Below are 22,657 nucleotides of genomic sequence, written 5' to 3' on the forward strand. Positions count from 1 at the left end.
AAAGGAAATTACAATTCAGAGATGATGAGTGACTTGCCCTTTATCAAGTAAATAGTAAGTGGATGAGTCAGGATTTGAACCCCGGGGCTCCCTAACTATAGAGCTGCTAAACTACATTGTACAAAGTTTAGTTATCACTTCAAAAATCAGCCGATCAATAAATACACTACAGGGGCCTGTCAACCTCATTCTAGAAGGCTGGAGCTTTTATGGCAGCACTGAACAAAGTAAATGGCAAGTAACATTATTTGTAGCAGTTGCATGTAACAGTAGAAACCACTGACTTTGGCATTGGAAAACCTGGTTTTAATCCTGTGTCATCCAATAGTTGTGAGCCTTGTGCGAGTTACTTAACTACACAGCCCCCACTTTCCTCATCTGTAAAATGGGCATGTTGAAATCTACCCCTGCCTACCATACAGGGCAGTGGTGAGGATTAGTGCTGATGATGTATAGAAAAGATACTTTGTATTTGCATTTCTTCTTTCATTTATTCTTTTCTTGTACACCATGAAGAGTAGAAGTCCCTAGATTCTAGATCTCCTAGAAGTCTAGATTAGTGTGCTGACAAATAGAACTTTCTATGATGATGTAGAAGTTCTATCTTGGTTCTGTCCAATATGGTGTCCACTAGTCACGTGTGGCTATTGAGCACTTGAAATGTGGCTACTGTGACCAAGGAACTGAATTTTTAATTTTATTTCATTTTAATAATTATATAGCCACATTTAAATTAGACAGCACTGTTCTGGGACTTCGGAAGGAAAACTAAAGAGCAGAGTGTGATAGAAAAGGGGGAAACAGGAATGGTTGTAATGCCCCTTATTGCCGGGGGTGACCTGTGCAGGGTCAGAGCCAAGCAGCTTGTCTGTGTTCAGTTCTGTGACTGTCCAGTCACTCTCTGAGTCCAAGAGAAGCCTTCCTGGCCAAACCCTGCTTCCCGGAGCCTGTGCCACTCTGCCAGGGTCTCTGAGTAAGGGGCGGTGATGCACTTCTGAGATGTTCTGCTTGGCCCTGCCTCCTACCAGATGACACCAGCCTCCCTCTGGTAGGCACTGGGAGCTGACAGAGGACAGAGAACAGTGAGGCAACTTCCCTCCTTCCTATCTTTCCCTCCTCCTGGGCCCCCACAAGTTACTATGATGAGCAGGTTCTCCTTTCATCTTGGACGATGGGTGGCAAGCTCAGATTTCCATCCCACCCATCCTTTGAGGTGCAGGGGATTGTTACTGCATCTCCTGAGCATCCAGCTTCTTGCTTTCCCAGTGCTGGGCGTTCATTTCATCTTCCTTTTCAGTGAAGTCTTTTTCTCTTTCTCTTCCAAGGAACTCAAGAAATTTGCTTTTGTGTCTTCTATGGCAGAGAAGCTAGACCATCATTCGTAGGCAGTTTAGAGTAGATGTCTAAACCTTGTCTAGCTTGCTGCTTCCTGTGGGGCCTGTAGCACTTTGGAGTTATCCTCTAGAAGCAAGAACCAGACCATCCTGGGTCTTTATTCTGAATCAGCCAGAGATCAGGTAAAGGCCCTTGTCTCTTCTCCCAGCGAAGGGCTGAGCCAGGCAGCCCCTGTCTGAGAAGGCTTGGGCTGCCAGGTGTTCTTCTAAAAGATGATATTGCTCACCACCAGCAAAGAGGAAGATTTACATGGAGGACAGGAAGGCGAAATTGGGCAGCCTCCCAGCTCCAGGTCAGGCCTTCTTTGTGGCTGTTATTGACGCATTGTGAATTCTCAGAGCATCAGAAAGACATGTTCTAATTTAAGTACCAAAATACATTCCAAAGACAAATATAACTCTTTATTATCTTCAGCTTAGGATGATTTGTCACTGTCTTCTTCTTTGGGCTGGATAACCAGGGGTTGACTATACAGACGTATTTAAATCAGGACCTTGGCAGGTCATTCGGTCCACCCCTTGCCTTCCAATAAGGTCACACCTATAGTTTTTGGAGGCTTCCTTTAGAGCCTTCCAAGGGAATGTGTGCAATCTTTTCATAATCCAGCTCAATTACTTATGTCAAGAATCTGTGTGACTAACCTGAATCCCTCATATTCGAGCTTAGTAAGCCATTTCTTTTAACTTTTGTTTTGCTATTACCTTTGAAGATTTAAACCAAGTGGTCACTACCCTTTCAAATAATGACAGCTAGGATCACTGCCCTGCCTTTCATGCCCTGTGGACTCCTTGGCAACATTTCTGACTTTGACTTTCATTCAGTTTTATCCACCCTACACCCATATTTAACTCTGTTTCCTTCTCTGTTTGATGGTAGACTCTGTTTAGGAATCACATAGCAGGAATTGAAAATTTTAAAAATTGAATGTGAATGCCTTTACCTGGGGCACCTGCAGTCCAGCTCCTGACAGGCCCACCCTCTATTATCTTATAGACGTTTCCATTAGCTGGCACCAGAAGGCATTTGCGTTTCTGACCCCTGGGATATTGGGCAGCTCTTCAGTTTATAAAATGCCCGCACTTGAACTTGTCTTGGATTTGTTGACCTTGTAGTGTGTCTGACTCCAGCCCTGTTGCTTTGAGTATTTACTCTTTGAATAGGTTTGTTTTGTTTTGCCTTTTTGGTATCCTCCTTCTGGGTATTGATGGCATTGATTTTGAGCATGTTGTGGGTGAGTTTGTGTTGTTTCAGAGTCTTAAGTTAATTGTGATGGAAGGCGTGTGCACACTTCTGACTCTGGGAGGAGCAGAAAATGACCGCCCTTTGCTCCGCAGGGGTGGGGGAGGGAGAGGGCTGGCTCTGATCCTCCGACACAGCTGGGCGAGTGCCTCGCATGTGGAGGGAGGGCTTATCTGTTAACCGGCAGGTGCATGATCGGGGGTCTGCTACAGTCTCCTCTCTGCGGGGAGAGGGGGAGGATTTGATCACCCCCCGGAGACATCGGCGCACACACAGACCATTGAATGAATATCTTCGAGACGGGTTCCCTGGGTAAATAAAAAGCCTGGTGGCTTCTCCTTTTCTCAGTGGAACTAAACACCCAATCTAACAGTCTCACGCAGTCTGGAAAGGAATCCCTGTTGGTGTCAATCTTGCACAATTCCTTTAGAGGAGATTTTGTTTCCTGGGATATCCCCAGAGGTCTGAAATAACCCCGCTACCCTGTCAGTTTCCAAGAAGTTTTGCCCAAATGGAAAGATTGTAGTAGTTCTAAAGTTTAAATCATGATTTAGATCAGTTTTTCTACACAAAGAGCATTCACTTGATAAAACCTTAACGCATCCTTCACACTTGGAAGGGTTTCATTTAAAGGGATGATATGTATTGTAAACCAGCGTTTCATTTTTTCTTAATTTTGCAACTCAGCGTTTCATTTTTTCTTAATTTTGCAACTATGTCAGAAAACTTTTTTAATTTACTAAAATTAATTGAATTATTTTAAAGGCAAACTGTATTCAGTTACCAGATTAATCATAATCATATAGGAGATATTTTTGCCATTATAAGTAATAAGGACAATGATAAAGAATGAGATATTTATCTATGATTAAACCAAAGCAGCATTTATGCATTTTATTACCAGCATATATAGATATATGCAGTATATATAGATGTATATAGTGTGTATAGATAGATATAGTAGATAGATGTAGTATCCATATACATATATTTAGGTGTATGTAGTAAGTATAAATATATACAGTACATATACATACACACACACACTTTCAACAAAATAGGAAAATTACTTTTGAACTTTCAGTCTTAACTGTTTTGTAAAATATCAATATGACATTCTAATAGTTTTGATCATCAGTTCTGACAACTTAAAAAGTTAGATTATTTCAGTTTCTCTTTTTTTAATTTAAAATACCTTTTACATTTTGATAACACAAATGTTTTATTGCAAAAAAAATCCACACATGGGGCTTCCCTGGTGGCGCAGTGGTTGAGAGTCCACCTGCCGATGCAGGGGACACATGTTCGTGCCCCGGTCCGGGAAGATCCCACATACCGCAGAGTGGCTGGGCCCGTGAGCCATGGCCGCTGAGCCTGCACGTCCGGAGCCTGTGCTCCGCAACGGGAGAGGCCACAACAGTGAGAGGCCCGCGTACCGCAAAAAAAAAAAAAAAAAAAAAAAAAAAAAAAAAAAAATCCACACAATATAGATGAAAGTAAAAATCCATCTTTACCAACCTCCCATCCCTACTCTAAGCTCATCCCAGTCCCCTTCCAGAATAACAATTGTTTCTAGTTTAGTGCTTATACTTCTGAAAATTTCTATGTTACATATATATTTTTTAAAAGTATGTAATTTCAAGAGGAATCAAATTGATACACATTGTTCCAGAGCTTGCTTTTCTCAGTGTAACATATTCATTGTTCGAACATATGGATCTAACCTAATTTTTTGAAGTTACTTAGTGTGGATGTGCCACATTTGTTTTGCCACTCCTCAAGCGACATTTAAGCTGTCTCTAATCTGTGACCATTGCAGACAATGCTGTACTGCACATCCTTACACACATATGCGGATGTTTCTCTGGGATGATACCAAGAAGTGGAAATGCTGGGAATGATATGTACATTTTATACCTTAATAGATATTGCCAATATTACCAATCTCAATCTTTTTCTATGTATTCATAGCCTAGAAATAAAGGGTAATTGGGGGATTATTGATATCAACAGCTATTGAAACACCTACTGTGTGTACTGCCACATAGGCTCCAGGGTCTGAACTTTATCAATTTAGATGTAATAAAGAAGCGGGGGATAAAAGTCCTATCCTACATCTGTAAAAGAAGCTGCTGCTGTTAAAAACTGGATTGAGGAACTTCAATACTCTGATTCAAACTGCTAAAAAGACTTCCTCTAAAGCTTCCCCTGCAAAAATATATTTCTTAAATGGGTCACCCTTAACCCTAAGATTCATTGTCCTCGGTATCATGGAAGAATGATTGCAGGGTGCCAGCTCTTCTGCTATGGTTAAGCATGGACTGCCCCTGATTTTTTATTTATTTTTTTATTTTTTTTTTGCTGTACATGGGCCTCTCACTGTTGTGGCCTCTCCCGTTGCGGAGCACAGGCTCCGGATGCGCAGGCTCAGCAGCCATGGCTCACAGGCCCAGCCGCTCCGTGGCATGTGGGATCTTCCCAGACTGGGGCACGAACCCGTGTGCCCTGCATCGGCAGGTGGACCCTCAACCACTGCGCCACCAGGGAAGCCCCCTAGAGCTTCTTGAAGGGAATGCAGCTCTGCCAACACCTTGATTTCAGCACAGACCAACGTTGGACTTGTAACATACAGAAGTGTCAGATAATCAATTTGTATTGTTTTATGCCACTAAGTTTGTGGTGATTTGTTACAGCAGCAATATGAAACTAATACATTAGGTAAAGGTCAGGTGCTTGGTGACATTTCTCAGAGAGGTGATGGCCGTTACCTCCGAAGATTTTAATAGTATTATTTTACTAGTTTCACAGCAATAAAAGAAATACACCACCCACAAACATATTATTTAGAAGAATAAAAGAATATATTTAAAAGAAATACATCACCAACAGAAATATTATTTTTATTTAGTGACATTCCCCTAAGAACAGGTTCGGTTTTGGAAAGAAGTCCTTAAATCACACTTCATTCCTAGGTGGCCATCCATTAATTCACCTTGCAGCTCGCTGTGTGACACCTGGTACCATGGGTGGTTGGAGGTGGGGAGAGGGGTTCAGAACTTTTAAAGATCTCACTGTCCTTGGTGAGGCAAACACACTCACTTGGGTGAGGTCATAAGTGACTTGTGCCCCCAGGGAGATGCAAACATTCCGAGAGGTCAGAGCAGGTGGAGAGCACTTCTGGATGAGAATCACAAAGGCCTTGGAGGGGCATTTGGATGGTCACAAGAAGGATAGGTTAGGTCTATTTAACAAGGGGGCAAAGCCCTCTCCATGTCGAAGAGAACTTTAGGCTTATTTGGATTTTGTTGTTTGTTTGTTTTTAAATTAATTTTTTTTAAAGCATTTTAACAAAAGACTGATTTTCACAGAGTATTGAAGAGTATTTAAAAAAAGCTGCTCCAAAATAGTAATATAATTAAGACACTAAAATTGCCTTTGCTGAAAACGGCAAAGCTACTTTTAGTCTGAATTTTTCATCCATGCAGAAAGTAGATGTATGCCCTGTCTCCAGTCACTTTGCTTTAAACTCTCTTCTCCCATTTTTTTAAGTGGTGGGCTGGATGGAAGGTCTTCCTTGTCCACTGGGTCCCACACCAGGCTCCCCAAGGTTCAGGCCCACAGCAGGCAGGAGCCCAGACCAACCCTCCTCCCCACCCTCACAGCCCTCAGGCGTTCTTCCTCTCCCCCCTCCCTCCCCGTTCCCCTTCCTTCTCCCAAGCTCACCTCACACTTCTCTCTGGAACAGGTGCCATTTCCACTCCTGGAATCACTTCTGCTCTGGGGGTCCAATCTGACCCCTGCCTCCCTCTCTTGTGTTTTTCCTCATACACCCCTTCTCCCCAGTGCTGCTGACCTGGTGAGTCACTTTCTTTCAAGAATGCTATGGTTTTGACTTAATTTTCCCTCTGAGGAATCAGTTACTTTTGAGGCGCAGGTATCTAAGAAAGCATTCAAGGATGTGAAGAAGCTAAAAGCAAACATTGCCCACTTCAGATTTTTACATGCTCTCCCCTTGTTTACCTTCACCTGTTTGCAGATTAAACTTGTGAAGGGCTGGAGGGCAGAAGCAATGTCTTGTATTTTACTTACATCATCTCACTTTAAACCATCGCAGCAGTCCATATGATGTGTAGTATTTAATTGAGTCTAAGTCACACATTTTTTCACACTTTTTTTATTGAGGTATAGTTGATTTACAATGTTATATTAGTTTTGGGTGTACAACACAGTGATTTAAAATTTTTATAGTTTATACTCCATTTATAGTTATCATATATTGGCTACATTTCCTGTGCTGTACAACATATCCTTGTAGCTCATTTATTTTATATATAGTAGTTTGTACCTCTTAATCCCCTACCCCTAGTGATTTTAACATCTCTAAAATTGGGATGTGACCTACAATTGGCAGCTTGCATTTAATTGGCAGGGTTTTTTTCTCTAAAGATACATAAAAAAATGGTGTCTGATCCCTGATTATAGTTTAGATTTGATGAAAGCACTGTAGATAGGGTTATCCCCATTTTGCAGATGAGGAAACCAAGGCCCAGAGATCTGCTGAGAGTCATAGAGATGGTGAGAGGCGGAACTGTTATTCTATATGTGCCCATTAAATTAGGTTTGTTAATTGTGTTGTTCAAATCGTAATGGTAGTCCATGTCTTTCTGTGATTCTGTGTTGTTGTGTATATGTTGAGGCTATTTTATTAGATGCAGTTTTAGAATTCTTTTTTTTAAATTGAGATATAATTGATAAATAACATTATATTAGTTTCAGGTGTACAACATAATGATTTGATATTTGTATATATTGCAGTGTCTTAAGAATTCTTATATTTTCCTGGTGAATGAAAGCCATTATCACTATGAAGTGACCCCAGCCATCGCTAATTATGCTTTTGGCCTGATGTTATTATAGCCACTCGATCTTTCCTTTTGTTAATATTTGCCAAGAATATCTTTTTTCCGTACTTTTGCTTTGAACTCTCCAAAGCCCCTATGTTTTATGTATGTTTCTTGTATGCAGCATAAGTGTGGCTTATGTTTTTTTCAACTGTTTAACCATGTCCGTTCTGCTGTGCTGTTACTAATGAGATTAGTCCATTCCGTTTAATGGGAATATTGATATGTTTAAACTTGTTTCTATTATCTTATTTTTTTAATTTCCAAGCTTTCAATGCTTCTCTTCTTTTTCTTTATTGATTGATTTAGGGGCTTCTTTTTTTTTTTTTTTTTTTTTTTGGTTGTGAGGTAAAGATTCTTGTTTTTGAAATCTCATTTTTTGCCTCTACTGATTTGAGATTTATACCCTCTACTTCTGTACTTTTAGTGGTTCCCTTTGAAATTTTATGGTACATTTTTAACCTAACAAACTCTAAAATTATCAACCCCTTTCTATAACAATACAGGGATTTTAGTACACTTTAACTCTGAACACCGTTTCCTGGTATACATATAGTACTTCAGTCTTGCCCTTTGTAAACCCTATAAGTTATAATTATTGTTATCGTTTTTAATCTAAAGACAGTGTTTTTATTACTATCCATTTTTACCATCTTATTTGCTCATTTTTCTTCTTGCATCTCAGAAAGACCTTCCTATCATTTTTCTTCTTCCCAGCATACCTCTTTTAGCTGTTCTTACTGAATACCAGTTGCTGGTAAAATCTCTCAGTTTTTGTTTAATCTAAAAATATATTTATTGTATCTCCATTCTTTTTTTTTTTTTTTTTGTGGTACGCGGGCCCTCACTGTTGTGGCCTCTCCCGTGGCGGAGCACAGGCTCCGGACGCGCAGGCTCAGGGGCCATGGCTCACGGGCCCAGCTGATCCACGGCATGTGGGATCTTCCCGGACCGGGGCATGAACCCGTGTCCCCTGCATCGGCAGGCAGACTCTCAACCACTGCGCCACCAGGGAAGCCCTGTATCTCCATTCCTGAAAGATAATTTTTCTGCATTCAAAAATTTTAGGCTGACAGTTTTTATTCCTCTGTCACTTGTTGCTAAGATGCCAATCATTAGTAATGTCATTCCTTTGTAGGTGGTCTGTCTCTTGCCTCTCTTTTTTGTCTTTTGGATTTTGCAGTTTCACTACTATATGTATTGATATGGGTCTTTCTTTTTTAACCCAGCATGTGCTTCCTGAGTCTGAGGCTTCATGTCTCTCATCAGCTCTTAATGGTTCTCAGCCATCATCTTTTTAAAACTCTGTCTTTTCTCTCTACTCACTCCTTTTAGGACTTCACTCAGACATGTCAAGTTTTCTCATGCTAGCCTCCAAATCTCTTAAACTTTTTCATTTTATTCATCTCCTGTCTCTCTGTGATGCTGCATTCTGGGTAACTTTCCGGGTATATCTTGATTTCAAAAACCGTTTCTCATTTCTAGGAGTTCTGGGTAACTTTCCGGGTATATCTTAATTTCAAAAACTGTTTCTCATTTCTAGGAGTTTCATATCCTTTTTCAAATCTCCCCAGTCATTTCTGATAGTGTCTTGTTGCTTACTCATTTATTTCATTCTTTGTTCCGTTAAACATTTCTTACATAGATAGATTCTGTATTTGACAATTCTGATATCTACAGTCCTTGGGGGTTTAATGTGTTCTTAGTTTTTTGTTTTTTTCTTATGCTTATTTGGAGTGGCTTCCCTTCTTAGTATATTTGCTTGATCTTAAAATGTGGGAGTTCTGTGGCCCTAAAATGGAAATGCTTTTTACCAGAGAGGATTTGTAGTTATCTCTGCCGAGGGCCTGGGGGTCCTACTGACCTGGGAACACTATAGGTCTCTCCAAGGGTTAATTTAGGATTTAATGTAGGATTCTAGGGTTCAGCATCTCCACCATGCTGCCAGTTCAACCTATTTGTTTACCACTCATTGCTGCCAGATCTAGTTTTGGCTCACTTTTCTGCGGGATGGGGTAATTTGTGGAAATTTCCCTTAAGTTTGTACCCAGTAATGCATTAAAGATATGTTTTATCTGGGACCTACTTGTTCTGTAGTGATAAGGTCCTTCAGCAATCTATCATATGGATGGAAACAAAAGTCTGGGGTTGTCAGTAGGTTTAGGATCTCCAAAACTTATTTTTCTATTACCAAGAAGACTTGGGAGGGTATGTGCAGTTGAAAGAAGTAGTATTTAAGAGATTCTCTTCCTTATCTCTTCAGAGATGCTTTAATTTACTTTTTGCAAAATAGAAACATTTCTATAGCATGGGACACTTGCGTGTGAAATGGAGAAGTATAGGGATGTGTGTTTATGGGGAGAGAAGCTTGTGCAATAAGCCACATGCACTCAAGTAGCCAGGCCAGACCCTTGGACTGTGCCTCAATGGAGGAACATGGGAAAGTCAAGATTAAAGTCCATTTTCAGTGTAGGTGATACCATATAAGGTCACTGGTGTTTGGTTATGTCAACCAAGGAAATGTGTGACTGTGCACATCAAAAAGGACCCCTTCCCCCTCAGCAGCCATCTTTCCATGTTGTTTATAGGATTACAGCCATATGAAGTCATGGGCAACTACCCAGTATCCTTTGACATGCCCTAGTGTAGTGGTCACTCTGTTTGCTGGCCACGAGTGGGCAGTGGTGAGATAAGAAGGCTAATGAGGAGTCTACCTGCTTGGGAGCTACTCTGGAGAGCAGCATTGCATTGGTGGAATCATCAGAATAGGGTAGCAGAATCTTCTCTTTGGACCTCCACACTGTCTTCATTCCTTCTTTTGGGAAGAACATTCCTTCTCCTTTGGAGAACTGTTCTAATCACAGGATCCTTTGGGGCTGCCAAAGTATCCTTTTGGCCACTAGGGATTAGTCTGGGGTTCTCTGTGACCTAAGACTATCCAATCAGCTTCTTGACCTGAGATTTTTCATCCTGAATCTAAGGAAAGCTCTACCTTTGCTCTTGGATCATGAGTTGTAAGACTATATTACAGTACTACCACAGACATGTCCCCATCCCCCATCCCATGGAGGAACCTGAGAGAATAAAGGTTACAGCCAGAAAGAAGAAGAGAGAATTCTAGGGGCATCAAGGCCATGGTTCCTGTACATTTGAGGTCCCTAGACCTATGGGTCTCCTGCACCTCTCCTTCAGTTCTGGGAGCACCTTGCATACCTTCAATAAATCCTCCCCTCCCCATTTTTTTCTAGACCTAGTTTTCTCATCTAATGTCAAAACTAATGATATGTAAATTTGGACAAGGCAGCCCCTTTACATGCTAGAGCAAGCACCCTATCTGGTGCTGTGTTGCAGACGAGAGCATAACCGTCCTAGCCCCAAAGGAGATCCTGTGGCTACCTAGTCAGAGGAAAGATTCTTAAGGATATATAAGAGCGGTTGACGATCTGTGATTAGTGTTAATCTATGTTTCTGAAGGAGTTTTTGCTAGCTGGATCAGATTGAAAAGGAAACTCAAACCAAAGAAATACCATAATGGTATTCAATTAAACAGTAAACATTCTGTATATATACTTTGATCAAGAATTCTTCTTAAAATTTGCCCTCTCACTTTAGATTGCGGACTCCTAAAGGCAGGAACTTTCTCTTTTTCATCTGTGCACCTACAGTGCCTAACACATAGAGTTCAATAAATGAATGAAGTGAGATAGACAGGGGTCTCAAGGATGGATAGAGGGTCTTAGGTAAGGGGGTTAATGACAATAATAAGCATTAGCTATACTCAGAAGCAATTGATTCAAGGACTTTAGTCTTGAGAGCAACATCAGTCAATTCAATAAACAAATTCTACGTGCCTACCTGCCACGTGCATAGCTGTGTGCTCTGTGCTTTGGCAGATACAAGAATACAGACCCTTTCTTCAAGCCATCTTAGTCGTAATGGACATAAGACACATGTGGAAATAACAGGGCAGTGTGTCATATGAGCTCTAGAGGAGAAACTCAGTCCATGTTCAGCACACTTATCAGGCTCAGCTCCCCAGTGAATATTTCAGTTTTCCAGCTTCTTAAAACACTGAATTTGATCTGAGGTTGCGGTCATAAGGCTTTTTGCCCGTCTGGAATCTCTCTGATGTCACAGGTTAGATCTTCTCTTATTACAGCCAAGGTCCCTGTGTTCATTTCCCTTTTGTTAAACCACAATAATTGTTTGTTGACTGAGTAGTCCCAAGGAACTGACAAAAGTATTGAGCCTGCAGTCCTGGTTCTTCCTGGTTCCCGTCTAACACCTCAGAGAGGCAGTAAAATGCACCACTAGCTACAAGTGCCAGCAGCCTTGTTTTTTGGTTTTTGTTTTTTAACATAAACTTTTCCATCAGTAATCTGTTGTCCATATTCTTCCCTCCAAGCCAAAGCAAATTATGGAGGAAGAAGGAGGGAGAAGTAAGCTAGCCATTTCCCCCAATTCCCTCCAGATAAGACGGGCCATCGTTCTAGTTCCTTTAGTATCTTTTGAAGTTGTTTCCCTCTTCTTGGAAGCTGTGGATGCACCAGGCTATAGCTAAGGCTGCATTCCTCCATCCCCCATCACTCATTGTTCCATCTGGCTGGCCTGGGAAGGCCTTGGTTAAGCCATTTCAGCCCCTGATTCCTGGACAGCACCAGAGCCTTGGAACAGACCCAGAGGCTGAACGCCGTCCTTCCCCCACTGCATCCCCACCCACACACAAACCATTTTGCCTCCACAAATTAGGAAAACGTTGAAACATATGGCAAGTCTCATTATAAAAGTTTCCTTTCCATACAATTCATGAATGACAAAAGGCAAGAGCTAGTGAAATAACATATCTCAAAGTATCTAAAATCCAAGTCAGTCTTTGGAACATATCTAACATTTCATGGGGAAATAAATCTTTAACTTAAAACTAGGAATTAAAAAGGACAACTTCATTCTTGGTTCAAAAAGCTAGAGAGCTAAAGAAATTTTCAAGGGACACTGATAACTTTCTGATGACTTTCAGACAATAATACTTCCGAGGCTGTGGTGAAGACAAATGAGATAAGACATATGAAGTGCTTATAACAGCATCTGGCACATTCTAAATGCTCAGTTTTTAGTGTGTTGAGGGTGATTATGTTTATTTAATGCCTAATATAACAGAACCAACCCTCATCTTAGAAACCTAAGTGTTTCTCTCTATCCCTTTTTCCATCAGTGGAAAAAGATAGCACTGTGGAACATTTTCAGTTTTTAAATTAGAACTATATATCTTCTGTTGTTAATTTTTAACACAGTCCTTTAAACATTTTTATACTGTGCCGTCTGAAGACATGCTGTCCTAAAATAAGTTGTCTTGTATTTTACTTAGTTTCCTATAAATCAATGTCCCACCTAGAAAAAAGTTTGTTTACCCCTATTATATTACTCAGCTTTTATTCATTCATTCTACAATGTTTTTTATTAAGTTACCATGTGCCAGGCACCTTGCTGAGCCCTGGGGATTAGCAGTGAACTAGAGCAACTCCTGCCTTCACAAAGCTCAAAGAGAATCAATATGCCTGATGAATTAAAGAAATTTGTACTTTGGGAAAGAATTTCAACTTCCTTTAACCAAATCTTGTATCAGAATTCAAAATTTGTACCCAGAGAGGTTTCTCACTTCCACTGTCCATTTTTGTTAAAATATGCTAATAAGAAATAGAATGATAAAACAAATAGTGATAGAGAAGAGAAGGCATGACTTGGGCAGTCTGTGAATTAATCAGCTCCAGAATAATCAAGAGGTGATATATAAAATGTAAGTATCATAGTTCATGCCTTCTTAAATAATTAAACCTATTAAAGAAGGGACCAAAAGACCACATTTCAGAAGAAATTAGTAGCCTGAAGGCAGAGGGTTAGCAAAAAGGAGCCCTATAGTAGCATGTATAAGTCTTTTCTATATTGTCATAAACCAAGCAGGTAGCAGTAAGAGGGATGGTTATATGGATTCTCCCATGTATTTTAAAGTAGCGGGTGCCAACGTAGAGGTTGAAGAATAATTTGCAAGGCATCTGAGAATCTACCTGTGCATGGGCACTTTATCAATAGACACTAAAGCACAGCGACTGTTATACAGAGATTTTTTTTAACATTAAAAAGGTATCTTCATACTTGAAAAGAGTTGAAAGCCATGGTCTTAAAATATGTGCTCATGTACTGTCAAAGGAATGGGGTTAAAAGGAGCCAGAGAAGGGTCACTGAAAGGAGAAGAAAGAGTGAAGACATCAGACAAGAGATGGAGAGAGGATGAGAGACTGGAGCAGTAGGAGGAGAAAAAGAAGCGAAAGAGGAAATGTGCACGAGATATGGAAGGGAAATATGGAGTCATGCAAACCTGCATTAAAAGTCTAGCTCTTAAAAAACTTGTGGTTGCCGATGGGGGGAGAGGTGGGGGAGGGATGGAGTGGGAGTTTGGGGTTAGCAAATGCAAACTATTATATATAGAATGGATAAACAAGGTCCTACTGTAGAGCATAGGGAACTATATTCAACGTCCTGTGATAAACCATAATGGAAAAGAATGTTTTAAAAAAGAATGTATATATATGTATAAGTGAATCACTTTGCTGTACAGCAGAAATTAACACAACTTCCAGCTCTTTCTCTTTCAAGCTGTGGGACCTTGGAAGAAGTTACCTAGCCTCTCAGATATTTGGTTTCCTCATCTATAAAGTAGAGACAGGAATAACTAATAGCTTACTTCATAGCACTTGTGGTTACAGTTAAACAAAATAATGGACACAAAATGCTTGGTCTTGTGTCTGACACATGGAAAGTACTCAAAGATTAGCTACCACCACCACCAGCATCAACATTTCTTACTGTCCCACCTTTCATCCGTCCATGAGATCTTTCAGAGTCTTACCTGTCAGCAAACACCTGACTGTACCTTCTGGTCAATTCTTACCTTTAATGAACTGGATTAGTCAGAACTCTTTTGATTGCAATAAAAAGTAACCCTTACTAACTTATCTTCCCCCTCACCAAAACAAAAGAGGATGTAGTGGAGGCATATGGGGGTAACTCACACAACTCAAAGAAAATCTGACCAACTGAGCCTCAAGAAAGCGGGCACAGGGGCAGCGGGGGGACGTCAGGATTGACAGGAGCCAGAATCCAAAGACGGCTGGATCACTCTCCCTGACTTTCTGACTCTCATTCCTGCCTCTGCATCCTGGCCTGTCAGCCTAATTACTTCAGAGCATCTTTCTCCCTGAGTCTGGAACCAAAACAGCCAGCAGCTCCTGGCTATATGTCTTCCCAGCCTGGCCACCAGAGAGAAAGTTCCAATTACAAGAAAGGGGTTCTGAGTAGCCGTGTGCCCATCCCTGTGGCTCAAGGAAACCATCTGGTTAGGAAAGGGGAAAGGGTTGATCCTCCAAATATAAGGGGTTCTGTTCCCAGATCTAAGAGGGCAACTGTGATACAGTCACTTACTGAGCAAACGTTCATTAAACACCTACTATGTGCCCACACCTGTATTCAACACTACAGACACAGAGGTGGCCAAGACATCCATGGCCCTGCTCTCATGGAGCTAACATGCTAATGGCAGAGATAACAGTAAACAAAGAAACAGGAAATCTGAATTTCTGTAGAGAAAGAAGATGCACACATATGCACAAATGTGCACACACGTGCACACTCGCACACACACACGCCTCTTGGGAAAATCCCACACAGCCAAGTGCTGACATGCCTTCATGATCGCCCCCAGAGGCCTTGGGCATGGACGCATTCCCCTTTCCAGGCCGCCCTAGAATCCCTCAGTTAAATCATCCACTTCGGCACCCATTTATCGTCTCTTCTAACCCTCAATTTTAGTCCTTTTGAAACCTATTGAGATCTAGTGATGCAAAAAAGACACCAGCTAGATCTCCAAGAAAATTTGCATGTTCAGAATTATGAACTAAAGGTAAGGAGGTCTGGAGAAATGTTCCACATGAACTCCAGTCAGGGAAAAAAAACAGAAGAGAATAAAATCGGTGTCTTCTCACAGTGTGTCATCCGTGAGAACCATGGCTTAGGGAGGAATTAAGCAGGACCTGTCACAGGGGGCCAAGGGGCTGCAGCATTCCAACCTCACTCTCATGCATGTTAGATGCGTGTATTTGTATTGGATGCGTTGGATGTATATTCGTGTGGATGTGTTCCAAATATTTTTTTCTAATTTGAATATTTTAAAAATTATGTGAATGATTTTGGCAACCCTGTCTCAGCGTTCCTTCATTTTTAAAATATATTAAGAGTCTCAAAAACTGGAAGTGACCCAGTCCTCTTAAATTTTGGGAGGGTCTGGTATTAGCATTTAATGAGCACCTACTGTGTACCAAACTCTCTGCCTTGCCCCTCACACGCATTCTCATTTAAGGAGGTGCTATTGTTTCCTATTTGTAAAGGAGGAAAGTGAGACCCAGAGGGTCTTGCTAAAGGTCATGCAGTTGCTAAGGAGTGGAGCTGGGAGAAGACTGTGTCCCATTTGGCTCCAGGGCCCAGACTCTTTTCTTCCTGCCACGGGTTCCTGAGCTGGGAGGGTCTGGGAGGAAGTTGTTTTCACTTTGTAGCAAACTTAACTAAATAAGGATGATGTAATTTTTTCATAAAGCCAAAAATATTTCATCTAAAGGACTGATTTTTTAATTCTAAGATCCTGTCCTTTCTGCTTTTTTTGGTGTTAAAAATATTTTTATGGTTATCACATCATAGATGGTAGTTGTTGTTTTTTTCATTGCCCTTAGTTGTCAAAATAAAACATTGGCAATCCCGTGTGAGTGCTGCAAAGTCTGTGCTTTGAAATTTTACTGTGCCGTGAAATCTCCAAGTGTGGAAAGGACTCTTTATACAATGTTGGCATCTCAGAAAAGCAGAGCTGCCCCTCGTTGAGGGCCTGCCATGTGCGGGCACCGGGCTGGATAGTTTTCATCCATTATCTCAGATCAAAACACTAAAGGGAGGCCTTGCCCTGGTTTTACAGATTAGGAAACTGAGGCTTAGAGAGGTGAGGGTCCTTGCCGAAGCTCTCGAGCTCCAGCCCCACACGTTCACTCTCCCAGGGAAGGATGCAGGCTGCTTGTGAGCCCAGCGTCTCCCCGCCCCCTGTGTATTTCACCCCCAAGCAGCCCCCTCCCACTCCCGGGGAGACACTAGTGTTCCTGGCTGAGGTTACAGCCTCCTCTTCACTTCACACTGCCTCTCACAGAGCCCACCCCTTCCCGCACACACTGAAGCTTTGATAGATTTCACAGCCTCCGTAAACAGCATGTTAGAGTGCTGAGGCCAGCTTTGGCGACCCTGTTCCGGTTCTCTGGTTGGAAGGACTTCCTGGAGAAACTCAACAGTGAGGTGGTGAGCTCGGTGTGTCTGTCGCTCATCGGCCGGGGCCACTGAGGTCGAATGAGTTCCCCGGAGCCCTTGGCAGTTCGCAAGGAGGTCTCTTCTTTCAGTGCAGGCCAGGTCGGGGCGGTGGGGGGCAGCGGCTGCCCAGAGGGCCTCGGGCCTGCCTTGCACGTTCACGGTGGTCCGGGTGTGTGCACACAGCCTTCCCTCTGTGAGCAGGGCGTGGAGCGTGGTTTTTCCCTGTGCAGGCTGGGGCTGGTAGTCTTGGGAGCATGCACATGCGGTCTACAGCGGGGGACCTTGGCATTTTGCAGAGGCAAATGCACCTTTGGGTTGGGTCTCACTCGTGCCCCAGCTGATCCACAGTCCCGGCCTCATGGTGTGGCCTCACGTGACTGCCAGCTGCAATGGTGGCAGCCGTTCATGCAGACAGGAAGAGGGCCTGCTTTCTTCATTGGGAGAGGAGAAAACTGAGCTTGTTCCCTGGACTCCTGAGTCTCTGAGAGAAAGAGACAGGGTCTGGCTCCGCCTGGAGAAGATGGACCAGACTGTAGACCTATGTAATTTTTAGGCGATAATAGATAAAGGGAAGAACTTCCATCAGCTTTTGGAACTGGAGATGGCCAACAAGGCCAATGTAATTTACAAAGTGAGAAATATGTTGACGAATAGAGCAAAGCTGAATAGTATACATAACATTATGCAAGAGGAGTAATAATAACAGCAGGGGGGCTTCCCTGGTGGAGCAGTGGTTGAGAGTCTGCCTGCCGATGCAGGGGACACGGGTTCGTGCCCCGGTCCGGGAAGATCCCACATGCCACGGAGCGGCTGGGCCCGTGAGCCATGGCCACTGAGCCTGTGCGTCCGGAGCCTGTGCTCCGCAACGGGAGAGGCCACAGCAGTGAGAGGCCCACGTAACACACACACACACAAAAATTAATAATAATAATAAGAGCAGGACTGAGCTGTGGTTCATTTTTGTCATTTTTGGGTGTTTAGTCTTTAGTCCCTCTTCCTAAAAACACCCTCCCTTCCTTCCTTGTGGGAAATTGCTTCTCCCCTTTTGAAGATTCTTCCATCAGATGCCAGGGGTGGAGCCAAGAGGTGGGCACGAGCCCTAAGCACATCTAACTGGATTCTCCCCTGACACTGTCATTTTGCGGCAGAGCAATGTAAGGATGGAAGAAACATTTGGAATTTAGCCATGTTTGCTGTAGCGTCTGAGCTAGGCTGTCAGAGGGTTCTGGCTCCTTCTGGAGCTGTCTGTGTGCCCTGAGCCTGGTCCTTCGGCCTTCCCTTTGAACCAACAAGCTCCCCAGTAGCCTGACAATCAGTTCCTTTTCACAGAAGTTAGACAGAGTCAGTTTTTGTTATTTATAACCAAAGAACCCCACCAAGCCTCCCCTGTCCAAATTAGTACCATCCTCTTCTTGGTGGCCCACTGGAAGGCCATACACCTGGTTCAGTGGTGCTGCCCTTGCTCACTCAGTGCTGGGCCTCCTCCTTTGAAATGGCTTTAGGGGGCTGTTTCCGTGCCACACAAGAACACGTGACCTTAAAACTATGCCTCAGTTTGGACCCAAAACAACATTACCAGCTCAATCGGCTGGTTATTCACCAGACTTGGCTACAAATGCCAAAATAGCCTTTTGACTGTTTCCAAAAATCCAGCCTCACAGGGTGAGGATCTGCCACTGTTGTGCTTATTCCAAATAACATGGCATTGATCTTGAAGACAATTCTCCAGGGAGTCCCCAAAGTATCTGGAACAATGGCAGCAGCCTTGGGATAAATAACTGGCATCTCTGGATGACTGCTCAGCAGGGGGAGGGATACCAGTTTGGATGGATATATTCTGATATATTTATTAAATAGCTCATCTCATCTCATTATCTCATTATCTCAAAGTCATACTCCATAGTGGAGACACGTTTCTAAGCCTAAAAATTAGACTCCATTTTAAAAACCCTTTGGAGGGGCATCCCTGGTGCCTCAGTGGTTGAGAGTCCGCCTGCCGATGCAGGGAACACGGGTTCGTGCCCGGTCTGGGAGGATCCCACATGCCGTGGAGCGGCTGGGCCCGTGAGCCATGGCCACTGAGCCTGCGCGTCCGGAGCCTGTGCTCCGCAACGGGAGAGGCCACAACAGTGAGAGGCCCGCGTACCGCAAAAAAAAAAAAGATAAATTGCAGAGTCAAATATATAATTCCATCTTTGAGAAGTAAAATATAAAAACCAATATTATATATTGTTAATGTTGACAGACATGTAAAAAGTATAGAAAGGGCTTCCCTGGTAGCGCAGTGGTTGAGAGTCCGCCTGCCAATGTAGGGGACAGGGGTTCGTGCCCCGTTCCGGGAAGATCCCACATGCCGCGGAGCGGCTGGGCCCGTGAGCCATGGCCACTGAGCCTGCGCGTCCGGCGCCTGTGCTCCGCAACGGGAGAGGCCACAACAGTGAGAGGCCTGCGTACCGCAAAAAAAAAAAAAAAAAAACCCTTTGGAAAATCCCCTACATACAGCCTGAGAACACCGCCCCACCCCACCACCAAACTTACTCTCCAGACCTGGCCAGGTAAGGATTTTCCCCTTCACACTGGAAAAGGTGGCTATAATCCGTTGTTCTTAAGCAGGATGTGTGTCCTCTGCTCAGGGATGGACTGCAAACCTAAAAACAAGAGAACACATGACATCCATTAGCAAATCCTACTTTTAGAGCCTCTTATGTAGGCATCATGCTTCCTTGTTTTTTAAGTTTCTCTTAGATTGGGAAAAGTCTTGCCCTTAAGTTTCTCCAAATAAGAATGTGAGTGTGTGTGCGTGTATGTGTGTTGTGTGTACATACGTTTAGATGACACTGTGGGCACCAAATTGAAACAGTAGAGTGGACAGAACACACCCTCCCCACCCTCACCCCCATCTTGATGTGATCACCTGGCTGTGTACACATCCAGTCAAACAAGAACAATAAATCCGCCCTCATCCACTCCCTTGTCATTGCCAGGTTCAGGGTCCTGGACTACCCTGACAGCTGAAGAATCCCACTTTCAGGCAGCAGGCAAGAGAAATGAGGTCGTTCTTGATATTTCTTTTGATAGGGAAAAAAAAAAAGGAAGAGTGAAGCTTCAGAATTGACTTCTGTCTTTTGGTGTCTTACAATTTCCATCTCTTTGTGATCAAAAGATCACAGCCCAACAAGGGGAGGGAAAGAAGAATCTCTACTTTGGGCAGCCTCCAAGACAGTCTTGGATTATTTATTTGTTCTGTAACTCATTTCTATCAAACATTCTTTTTCTATCTCTTGTCATAAAAAATTGAAATGCTAGTTTCTCAGTGGATGTCTTGTCTTTAACTATCTGTCTGACCTTGGACAAATTCTTTAACCTCTCCGAACCTGTTTTCTTGAGCGTTAGCACAGCATCTGCCACAACACAGATGCTCAATAAGTATGTGTGAGTGAATGAGATGATTTCTCGTGTCCTTTCGGCTGTAACGCCCTGTGGCTTTCCTGGTAATTGAAGGGAATATAACAGTGGGTTCCCTCCCTGTGGTGGACATCTCTGTTGCCCCTGGGCATGTTTCATATTCATTTGGGGGCATTTATTCTCAAAAGCATGGTTCTGCCATCCTCCTCAGCATGTTCAGTGCCACACTAGGCACATAAGGTTCATCTTGGGAGTCTAGAATTCAGGGTCCACATGGTTTACCCAGAATTGACATTGACCGCCATTGCTCAATGCACCTGACTGTTGCTTGTCAAAAGTTGTTTGCTCATTTACTCTGTGTTTTTAAAAAACTTTCTGTAGACAACACCTCCCCTGTTTCCTTCAACTTTTATTAGTTGTTTATGTCACGTCACCCATAACAGGCGAGACCATAAACTTTGTTCAAACGTTGAGTCACTCTTTGCATTCCTATTTCTCAGTTGACTAATTCCTGGATTTGCACAGTTGAGGTGCTTCTGGGGTTAATATTGCTCTTTTGTGAAGTTGATTTACAAAATGTGTCCCCTAGAGGCTCACTCCTAATCTGAATTGTCAACTGGGGACCCGCCAGAGATTGATGACGGGGGATTATGATTGTCTACGTGTTGTGCTTTCATCCAGTTTTCTGATGTGTTTTGGTAATGATGTTGACAGTTGTGTGAAGATCTGTTACTGAAATTAAAGCAGCAGCAGCAGCGTTTTTGAGCTTGATGGTTAGATTTGATTAGATCAGAGTGGGTTTTACTTCTCCCTCAGAGTCAGCAGAGATTTACTGTCCACTGACTGCTTTAACTTTGTGATGGAAGATGGTTAGTGACATAACTTACCATCAGAAAAAGAAATGTCAAGGAGCATTGAAATGAACACCTAACCTTGTGTGAATTCTGTGATGACCTTGAAGGGGCTGGAAATGTACACATTATCAAAGATTTCTACCCATAGAGCATCATAGAGAAAATAAATGTTGACACGTTTTGGTGGACATTTGTATTGATGAGCATCTTCAAACAGTAGCTATCATTTGAGTGAGTCAGAGGCTTTCATGAAATCAGATATGGTTAAAAAAAAAAGAATAGGATTATGGTTTCTGGATTTTTCTTGCCACTGGTGAGAAGTGAAAGTAACCATTTATGAGTCCGAGTCTATGACTTAAAGCCACAGTGAGATGCTAGGAGAAAGCTCATGAGCGATCAAATGCAGGAATTTCCTATAAGGTAATGTGTGAAATTTCACTCTGTATATGAATTCTTAAAATAATCATACCCAATAATTTACAAAAGAAGAGATGCAAATGGATAATAGACAGGAAAATAATACACAACTTCACTAAGAATTTTCAAGATGTAGTGTAAAATCCGACAATAGTTTTCAGTAACAAAACTGGCAAAAACAGACAGATTATACTACTCTGTGTTGGCAAAGATGCAGCGAGGTGGATATTTTCATGAACTACTGGTAGGAGCTCAAAAATCTGGAAAGAAATTTGTCAAAAGATACTAAGAGTCTTAAAAATATGCAGACCCATTGACTGTAATTCTGCCTCTGTAACTCTATCCTAGGGAAATGATCAGAAATATATGGTCAAAAATTTATGTGCAAAGCTATTTTTTGCACCTTTTTTATAATAGCAAAAAACAGAAGCAACTTTATTATCCATTAGTAACAAAATGGTTAAGTAAATTATGGAACACCAACATGGTGAAATGTTATGCAATCATCAAAAATTCTCTAAAGGCATGAGGGAAATATTCATGATATCATAACTAAGGGAAAGAAGCATAATGTAAAACTTGAAACGGTATGGTCCTCACCTTGTAAAACATTTAAATATGCACAGAAAAAGACTAGAGGGAAATACACAATTATATTAAAAGTTATTCTAGGTGGTTGATTTAAAAGTGATTTAAGTTTCCTTCTTTATGACTTTATGTATTTTTCCAATTTTTGAAAAATTAGCACGAAGTGTTTTTTTATAATCAGGAAAAACTTTTAATGATCATAATCACAGCATCCATAGGGTCACCCAAGAATTTTTTTTCAGCATTTCAGATCCTCAGGACGAGAACAGGGAGAGCAATTATGTGTTTCTCTTCACTAATTTGGGAAGTTTTAGCAGAAATTCCTTGGGCTCCAGATGCCTTGCTTTTTCAGCCACTTGACGATTTTCTGCACCTTGTCAAGAATCAGAGGGATTGTGCAGATTCTTTTGTCTGATATCGCAGGATAGAGCTGAAAACGTGTTCCTCAATAATTGTCTCAACTGG

General features: G+C 42.2%; 1 protein-coding gene across 2 annotated transcripts in view; it reads left to right on the top strand.

Moving 5' to 3' along the window:
* Positions 1 to 22,657, top strand: part of CRTAC1 (cartilage acidic protein 1) — a 136,711-nt gene that overhangs the window by 18,768 nt on the left and 95,286 nt on the right. The window lies entirely within an intron of this gene.

The sequence above is a fragment of the Mesoplodon bidens genome (assembly GCF_964165515.1).
Source record: "Mesoplodon bidens genome assembly, chromosome: 1".
In the NCBI taxonomy this organism is placed as follows: domain Eukaryota; kingdom Metazoa; phylum Chordata; class Mammalia; order Artiodactyla; family Ziphiidae; genus Mesoplodon; species Mesoplodon bidens.